Source organism: Hemiscyllium ocellatum, chromosome 1 (assembly GCF_020745735.1).
Source record: "Hemiscyllium ocellatum isolate sHemOce1 chromosome 1, sHemOce1.pat.X.cur, whole genome shotgun sequence".
In the NCBI taxonomy this organism is placed as follows: domain Eukaryota; kingdom Metazoa; phylum Chordata; class Chondrichthyes; order Orectolobiformes; family Hemiscylliidae; genus Hemiscyllium; species Hemiscyllium ocellatum.
In genome coordinates, this window is record NC_083401.1 from 141,535 (window position 1) to 151,351 (window position 9,817).

The window sequence follows — 9,817 nt, forward strand, 5'->3', positions numbered from 1 at the left end:
GTGAATCACTTCACATTCCTGCATTGAACTCCATTTACCATCTCTCAGTCCAATTCTGCAGTTTATCCGAGTGCCCCTGCAACATTCTTCCGCACTGTCCATTACCCCACTGACTTTAGTGTCATCTGCAAACTTATTAACCCATCCACCTATGCCTACATCCAAAGCATTTATCATTGGATAAATCCCAGGGGACTATGGGAACTGGGCTGATCAATCATTTCTCCCTTGACCAACAGCACATTCCTGAACATGATGGGCAATATAGCATGGCCGATTCACCTAACCTGCACATCTTTGGATTGTGGGAGGAAACTGGAGCACCCAGAGGAAACCCAGCAGACATGGGTCCCTGGTGCTGTGAGGCAGCAGAGCTAACCACGGAGCCACTGTACCCCCAAATGGGGGAACACACATCCTCCTGCTAATGGCCACCTTTGTGTGTGTCTGCATCAAGCTGTGTGCAGACCTTTGGTTCACAAACACTAAATATAACAAGGTACTGAAGTTCCTTTCACCCTGGTGCAGGGCTGGCACCATGGTTAGCTCTGCTACCCGACAACACCAGGGACCTGTGTTTGATACCAGCCTTGGTTGACTGGCTGTATAGAGTTTGCACATTTCCCCTGTGTCTGTGTGGGTTCCACTCAATAAAAAGATGTGCAGGTTGGGTAGATTGGCTGTCCAGGGATGCGAAGGCTATGTGGATTAGTCATGGTTAATAGCTGGGATACGGAGATAATGTGGGGCACAGGGTTTGGATGGGATGCCCTTTGAGGGGTCAGTGCAGAATTAACTGGCTGAGAGGCCTCTATCTGCATTGTAAAGAATTTATGTTGTGAAGGATAAGTCTGATCTTGTTTCTGCAGAACATTCCAAGTAGTTGGACAATTTGTATCAGCTGTTCCTCCAGCAAAGGCTTTTAAGAAAAACAGTCTTGAACACAAGTCCATCAGGCAGGGGTCAGCACATAGCATCTTGAGAGGGTTGATCCTGTGGATAGTTTCCTGAGCAGACAGTTAAAAAAATCATTTAGCAGAACACCTATGCAGCAAGGCACAGTTTGGCTGGTGGTGAGAAGGGCACTATGCATTAGATCCTTCATGTACACTTGGAATATCTGCACCATTGTATACTGCCCTCAAAGTGGCTGCCAGCGATGGGGGTGGGAGGCTGGGGTGAAGGGATCTCTTCAAATGTGCCTTTGCAAAGATGATCTGGAGAGAGATGTCAAGATTTGTCCCAAACAATTCATTGACACAGGACTCTGCGCTCCATGGGCTGTTGCCCGGGACACACTTTGAGACAAATATAAATGCCTGGCAAATCATCGACTTGCTTTGTAGTCTCTCTGAAACTTGTTGGTTTTCCAGTGATAAGGAGCTGACCTTGACCGAGTGTTGCAGACTGGTGCTTTCCAAAGTTCAAAACAACATCAAGAGGGACAAACTAAAGTTTGGGACTAGGGCAGCTACTGACAAGATGCAGTGGGGAAAAACCGCTGTCTGAGGGCTTTATGATGGTCTGTTCAGTTAGCAGACTCTTGTTGCATTGAAATGGACATAAATTGTTTCCTGTATGAGTAGGAAATACCTTTGTTTTTGCAACAGCAGGGATGTTTTGAGGAATGCGTCATTTGATTTTCTCTGCAAAGAATGTGCAGAACAAATTTAGAATCTCTGTATGTACTTATAAATGATTTTATGAACAAAGTGGATTTTTGAGATAAAAGATGGAATAGGGGCTTGCTCTGTCCACTCCACGCATGGACCTGGTATTGCAGTACCTCCGGGCACGGTGCACCCTCATCTATAAATCTAAGAACATGGCTATAGCTCAGGTTTTTTGGTGCTTTGCCTGCGTGTGTGAACTTTCGTTTTAAAGTTTGTAAGGGTGCTTCATTTGTCTTTGCGTCGGTCTACAACTCAAACCCCAAATTTTGCACAAAACATACCTACCACGTGCGCTCACAAAACCACAAATTGCTGGAGAAACTCAGCAAATCTGCCAGCATTTGCACAAACAAAGCAGTGTTTCAAACCCAGTGACGGTTATTCAGAATCCAGTTTGGTGCTGGTGCAAATCTATCCGTCTCCCCACCCCCCCCCTCCCCCTCCCCCATGAACATTATGCTAACAGCATGTTAATATTTTGAAACAAAATCGGGGAGGGGGGGGGGGTGAGGTTTATTCAGTTGTTGGGCGTGGTGCTCGATTGGATCCCTTTGTGTTACGATTAGAGTGGCGCTGGAAAAGAACAGCAGGTCAGGCAGCCTCCGAGGAGCAAGAAAACTGTCGTTTCGGGCATAAGCCCTTAAGTGACCTCCAGTGATGAAGATTTTACACCCTGGGGTGCTGTGCTTTTCCAGCACCACACTCTTGACTGTGATCTGTGCGATCGGGTCAGACTATGGGGTGCCGGATCTCAGTGTCATCCTGGCGGCTGTTAGTGTTGGTGTTTGCTGGCTTCCCCGGGCACAGCCCGCTCTGGATTAACCTCTGGACCCTGTGTGAGCCACAATGATGGATCCACACGATGGAGCATCAGCCTCCGAATGGTCCTGTCTCCTGGGCCTACACTCCTGGAATCACGGGTTCTTCTGTTCAAGGAACAAGCTCCTGTTGTGTTTGCAGAAAGATCCTAAACAGGTACTGTCGAAATTCAGAAAGGAATGCAATAATAATCTTACAATAATTCATTAATTATTTACAGTATATTAATATTCCTTCCTTTCTAACTTGTCCAAGATCCTGGAGTTTTAAACTGCGTGAACAATGGGTCTGAGACTTTATTATTAACCACGACCCCGAGAGGCTGGATTCACCCAGGTAAGAACGCAGATTCCCATTCCTTGGGGACAGCAGTGAATCAAACGGGACTTCAGGGTGGGATTTGAAGGTATTAACCCAAGAGCACCTAGTCTGTTTAACACTTCTGTTTGTTTCCTTTTCCTGATCCAGTTTAAAATCATGTGATCACTCTGTTTGATTCAGTAAGTTTGGAGATTTCTGATGTTCAAATTGTCAGTCATTATGAAATCCATAAAGGTATAAAAGCAAATTACTGCGGATGCTGGAATCTGGAATTATGAAATCCATGTTCACTCATCAACTACACTAACCTGATGTACTCTCCCTCCTTATCATCGGAAATTTAAACAAAATCAATTTGTTTGTAGTCATGAGATGAAGGCACAGGTCAGCATTTATTTCCCATTCCTAATTGCCCAGAAGCAGTTGAGAGCCAAGCAGCTTGTTGTGGGTCTGGAGTCACATGTAGACCAGGCCAGATCAGGATGGCAGTTGCCTCCCCTGAAGGACATCAGTGAACAAATATGTTCTCCCCAACAATGGATTCATGATCATTGACAGACTCTTACTCCTAGATTTTCTCTTAATTCTGCATTTTGGGAAAACAAATCTTAGCAGGACTTATACACTTAATGGTAAGGTCCTAGGGAGTGTTGCTGAACAAAGAGACCTTGGCGTGCAGGTTCATACCTCCTTGAAAGTGGAGACGGAGGTAGATTGGATAGTGAAGAAGGCGTTTGGTATGCTTTCCTTTCTTGGTCAGAGTATTGGTATAGGAGTTGGGAGGTCATGTTGTGGCTGTACAGGATATTGGTCAGGCCACTGTTGGAATATTGCGTGCAATTCTGGTCTCCTTCCTATCGGAAAGGTGTTGTGAAACTTGAAAGGGTTCAGAAAAGATTTACAAGGATGTTGCCAGGCTTGGAGTATCTGAGCTATAGGGAGAGGCTGAACAGGCTGGGGCTGTTTTCCCTGGAGTGTCGGAGGCTGAGGGGTGACCTTATAGAGGTCTACAAAATTATGATAGGATAAATAGGCAAAGTCTTTTCCCTGGAGTCGCGGAGTCCAGAACTAGAGGGCATAGGTTTAGGGTGAGAGGGGAAAGATATAAAAGAGACCTAAGGGGCAACTTTTTCACGCAGAGGGTGGTATGTGTATGGAATGAGCTGCCAGAGAATGTGGTGGAGGCTGGTACAATTGTAACATTTAAGAGGCATTTGAATGGGTATATGAATAGGAAGGGTTTGGAGGGATATGGGCCGGGTGCTGGCAGGTGGGACTAGAGTGGATTGGGATATCTGGTCGGCGTGGACGGGTGGACCGAAGGGTCTGTTTCCATGCTGTACATCTCTATGATTCTAAATCCTCCATCCCTGGCAACATCCTTGTCAATCTTTTCTGAACCCTTTCAAGTTTCACAACATTTTTCCGAGTGGAAGGAGACCAGCTATAAGGAGAGATTGAGAGAAAACAGGCTGGGGCTGTTTTCCCTAGACCGTCGGAGGCTGAGGGGTGACCTTATAGAGGTTTATAAAATCATGAGGGGCATGAGGGATAAATACACCAAGTCTTTTCCCTGGGGTGGCGGAGCCCAGAACTAGAGGGCATAGGTTTAGGGTGAGAGGGGAAAGATATAAAAGAGACCTAAGGGGCAACTTTTTAACACTGAAGGTGGTATGTGTATGGATGAGCTATCAGAGAAAGTGGTCGAGTCATTTAAAAGGCATCTGGATGTGTATATGAATAGGAAGGGTTTGGAGGGATAAGGGGTGGGTGCTGGCAGTGGGACTAGATTGGGTCAGGACATGTGGTGGGCATGGATGGGTTGGACCGAAGGGTCTGTTTCCATGCTGTACATCTCTATGACTATTTTCATTGGATTCAAATTCCACCATCTGCCATGGTCGGATTCAAGTCAGTAAGTGCACCCATCTCCAGCTCCTCCAAGACCGTGTTAGGGTCCAGGAGCTGGAGTTGGATGAACTCAGGATCATTCGGGAGGCAGAGGGGGTCATAGATCGGAGCTTTAGGGAAGTAGTAACTCCAAAGATTGCGGACAGATGGGTGACAGTGAGGGGGACTGGGAGGAAGCATCTAGTGGAGAGACCCCCTGCGGCTGTTCCCCTCAAGAACAAGTATACCGTTTTGGATACTTGTGGGGGGGACGACTTACCATGGGTGAGCAATGGGGTTCAGGCCTCTGGCATGGAGCCTGTCCCTGTTGCTCAGAAGGGAAGAGTGGAGAAGAGCAGAGCAATAGGTTTTGGGGACTCGATAGTTCGGGGCACAGATAGGTGGTTTTGTGGGGGCGAGAGAGACTCACATTTGGTATGTTGCCTCCCAGGTGCAAGGGTACGTGATGTCTCTGATCGTGATTTCCGGGTCCTTAAGGGGGAGGGAGAGCAGCCTGAAGTCGTGGTCCTCATTGGCACCAACGACATTGGTAGGAAGAGGGATGAGGATGTTAGGCAGGCTTTCAGGGAGCTAGGTTGGAAGCTCAGAGTTAGAACAAACAGAGTTGTTGTCTCTGGTTTGTTACCCGTACCACGTGATAGAGAGACGAGGAATAGGCAGAGAGAGCAGTTAAATGCGTGGCTACAGGGATGGTGCAGGAGGGAGGGATTCCGGTACCTGGATAACTGGGGTTCTTTCTGGGGAAGGTGGGACCTCTATAAACAGGATGGTCTACACGTGAACCTGAGGGGCCCCAGTATCCTTGGGGGGAGGTTTGCTAGTGCTCTTTGGGGGGGTTTAAACTAACTCTGCAAGGGCATGGGAACCTAGACTGTAGCTTTAGGGTGCAGGACCTGGAGTGTAGGGAGGTTAGGAACATGGCATCAAACTCGAAGGAGGGTGCCTGTAAACAGGAAAGTGGCTTGAAGTGTGTATACTTCAATGTGAGAAGTATACGAAATAAGGTGGGTGAACTTGCAGCGTGGGTTGGTACCTGGGATTTCGATGTTGTGGCTATTACGGAGACATGGGTAGAACAGGGACAGGATTGGCTGTTGTAGGTCCCAGGGTTTAAATGTTTTAGTAGGGTCAGAGGTGGGGGTAAAAGAGGGGGAGGTGTGGCATTGCTTGTCAAAGATAGTATTATAGCGGTGGAAAGGACGATGGATGAAGACTCGCCATCTGAGGTAGTTTGGGCTGAGGTTAGAAATAGGAAAGGTGAGGTCACCCTGTTAGGAGTTTTCTACAGGCCTCCTAATAGTCCTAGAGACGTAGAAGAAAGGATTGCGAGGATGATTCAGGAGAAGAGTGAAAGTAATAGGGTAGTTGTTATGGGGGACTTTAACTTTCCAGATATTAACTGGGAAAGCTATAGTTCTAGTATGTTAGATGGGTCAGTGTTTGTCCAATGTGTGCAGGAGGGTTTCCTGACATAATATGTAGACAGACCAACAAGAGGTGAGGCCATACTGGATTTGGTTCTGGGTGACGAACCAGTCCAGGTGTTAGAATTGGAGGTAGGTGAGCACTTTGGGGACAGTGACCACAATTCGGTGACTTTTACTCTAGTGATGGAGAGGGATAAGTGTGCACTGCAGGTCAAGAGTTAGAGCTGGGGGCAGGGAAATTATGATGCGGTGAGGCATGGCTTAGGATGCGTGGCTTGGAAAAGTAGGCTTCAAGGGAAGGCTGCAGTCGATATGTGGAGCTTGTTCAAGGAGCAACTATTGAGTGTCCTTGATAAGTATGTACCTGTCAGGCAGGGAGGAAAGGGTCGTGTGAGGGAGCCGTGGTTTAATAAGGAATTGGAATCCCTTGTTAAAGGGAAGAGGGCAGCTTATGTAAAGATGAGGCGTGAAGGTTCAATTGGAGCGATTGAGAGTTGTAAGGTAGCCAGGAAGGATCTAAAGAGAGAGCTAAGAGCAGCAAGGAGGGGACATGAAAAGTCCTTGATAGGATTAGGGAAAACCCAAAGGCTTTCTATAGGTATGTCAGGAATAAAAGAATGACTAGGGTAGGAATAGGTCCAGTCAAGGATAGTAGTGGGAAGTTGCGTGTGGAGGCTGAAGAGATTGGGGAGACACTGAATGAATACTTTTCGTCAGTATTCACTCAGGAACAGGACATTGTTGCCGATGTGAATATTGAGTCACAATTAATTAGAATGGATGGCTTTGAGATATGTAGGGAAGAGGTGTTGGAAATTCTGGAAAGGCTGAAAATAGATAAATCCCCTGGGCCTGATGGCATTTATCCTAGGATTCTCTGGGAAGCAAGGGAGAGATTGCAGAGCCGTTGGCCTTGATTTTTATGTCCTCGTTGTCTGCAGGAATAGTGCCAGAAGACTGGAGGATGGCAAATGTGGTTCCCTTGTTCAAGAAGGGGAGTAGTGATAACCCTAGTAACTTTAGGCCGGTGAGTCTCACTTCTGTTGTGGGCAAAGTCTTAGAGAGAATTGTAAGGGATAGGATTTATGAACATCTGGATAGGAATAATGTGATCAAGGACAGTCAGCATGGTTTTGAGAAGGGCAGGTCGTGCCTCACAAACCTTATTGAATTCTTTGAGAAGGTGACTAAGGAGGTAGACGAGGGAAAAGTGGTAGATGTGGTGTATATGGATTTTAATAAGGCGTTTGATAAGGTTCCCCATGGTAGGCTACTGCAAAAAATACGGAGGTATGGCATTGATGGTGCATTAGAGGTTTGGATTAGGAATTGGCTGGCTGGAAGAAGACAGAGGGTCGTAGTTGATGGTAAAGGTTCATCTTGGAGTGCAGTTACTAGTGGTGTTCCGCAAGGATCTGTTTTGGGACCATTGCTGTTTGTCATTTTTATAAATGACCTGGAGGAGAGGCTAGAAGGTTGGGTGAGCAAGTTTGCGGATGATACGAAAGTTGGTGGAGTTGTTGACAGTGAGGAAGGATGTGGCAGGTTACAGAGGGATATAGATAAGTTGCAGAGCTGGGCAGAAAGGTGGCAAATGGAGTTCAATGCAGGTAAGTGTGAAGTGATTCATTTTGGTAAGAGTAACAAGAAGATAGGGTACTGGGCTAATGGTCAGATACTTGGTAGTGTGGTTGAACAGAGGGATCTTGGTGTCCATGTACACAGATCTCTGAAAATTGCCACCCAGATAAATAGTGCTGTGAAGAAGGCACATGGTGTACTGGCTTTCATTGGTAGAGGAATTGAGTTCCGGAGTCCTGAAGTCATGTTGTAGTTGTATAAGACTCTGGTGCGGACACATCTGGAGTATTGTGTGCAGTTTTGGTCGCCATACTATAGGAAGGATGTGGAGGCACTGGAACGGGTGGAGAGGAGGTTTACCAGGATGTTGCCTGGTATGGTAGGAAGATCGTATGAGGAAAGGCTGAGGCACTTGGGGCTGTTTTCATTGGAGAAAAGAAGGTTTAAGGGTGACTTGATAGAGGTGTACAATATGATTAGGGATTTAAATAGGGTTGACCATGAGAACCTTTTTCCACGTATGGAGTCAGCTATTATGAGGGGGCATAGCTTTAAATTAAGGGGTGGTAGGTATAGGACAGATGTTAGGGGTAGATTCTTTACTCAGCGAGTCGTGAGTTCATGGAATGCCCTGCCAGTAGCAGTGGTGGACTTTCCCTCTTTATGGGCATTTAAACGGGCATTGGATAGGCATATGGAAGATAGTGGGCTAGTGTAGGTGAGGTGGGCTTGAATCGGCGCAACATCGAAGGCCAAAGGGCCTGTACTGTGCTATATTTTTCTATGTCCTATGTTCTATGTAGGTCCCTGGGATATTACCTGGGTCTTTGGATTAACAGTCTAACAATAGTTAAAAAGCACACAACTCCAGGTTATACTCCAACAGGTTTAATTGGAAGCACATTAGCTTTCGGAGTGTCGCTCCTTCATCAGGTGTTGGACTCCCCAGTCCAACACTGGCATCTCCAAATCAATCTAGCAATCATATCACTAGAGCATCTCCTCCCCAATATCGAGCACTAATTGCCATAAGACATTCATGTTGGTTTTTCTGAATTATGTCACATTCAGACCGAATAATGAATGACTATGTTTGCCATTGTGTTGGCTGGTGGAAGCACTTTGTGTCATTTGGCTGCAGGCTGTAGGTCACTCTCTCCAGGCCCAGGTAAGGGTCAAGATTCTCGGATTAGCTATAAATGAGGATTTAATGGGCCGGTTTATATGCGGGTATGCCAGTTCTGCGATTAATTCGATAAATGCTCATCAGTAAATAATGTGAGTTATTCTTGTGATTTGTTATGATTCAATGCTTATTTTTTCAGAGCACAGAACTTCTCTGTTAGTACCTAGAAATTCTCAAAGCTCTGGCAGACAGGAGACAGTTCAGTGACAGCTGGAAAACAGTGTATGGTCTTCACTTGGATTTGGAAAACAGCAGCGTGGTCTGTGCTCAGCTCCTTTGTGGAGTCACAGTGCCTGTGTCAAGGCAGTAGTGTGCTCATGGGGACTGAGGTCCCTGAATGGACGGACAATGAGACACTTCTGTCAGACTGCCCTCGATCTTCAGCCACTCGCCAAAATTGCACCAAACTCAACAGTGTTGGTCTGACATAATCTGGTGAGTACTGACTTACTGAAAAACAGACACATTTCACTTTAGTATTTGTAAAAGTAATGGTGTTGATATTTGCATGCATCAGTCTAACAGTGTCAAATCTAAACTTGTCAGAGAGTCACAATGTTCTCCTGCACAGAGAAGAGGTCTCCTTGGAGATAGTGACCACAGTTCAATTACGTTCACAATAGCAATGGGCAGGATAAGTATATACTGCAGGGAAGGAGGTATAATTGGAGGAAAGGTAATTATGATGCGATTCGGCAAGATTTAGGATGCATCGGATGGGGAAGGAAACTGCACAGGATGGACACACTTGAAATGTGGAGCTTATTCAAGGAACAGCTACTGTATAAGTATGTGCCTGTCAGACAGGAAGGAAGTGGTCGAGCAAGGGAGCCATGGTTTATTAAGATTAGGGCCCATCAAAGATAGTAGTGGGAAGTTATTTGTGGAATCTGAGGGGA

At 46.2% G+C, this 9,817-nt stretch overlaps 1 pseudogene; it reads left to right on the plus strand.

Moving 5' to 3' along the window:
* The first annotated feature begins 1,639 nt into the window (after positions 1-1,639).
* On the plus strand, positions 1,640-1,808 carry LOC132821013 (U2 spliceosomal RNA; annotated as a pseudogene).
* Positions 1,809-9,817: the final 8,009 nt, after the last annotated feature.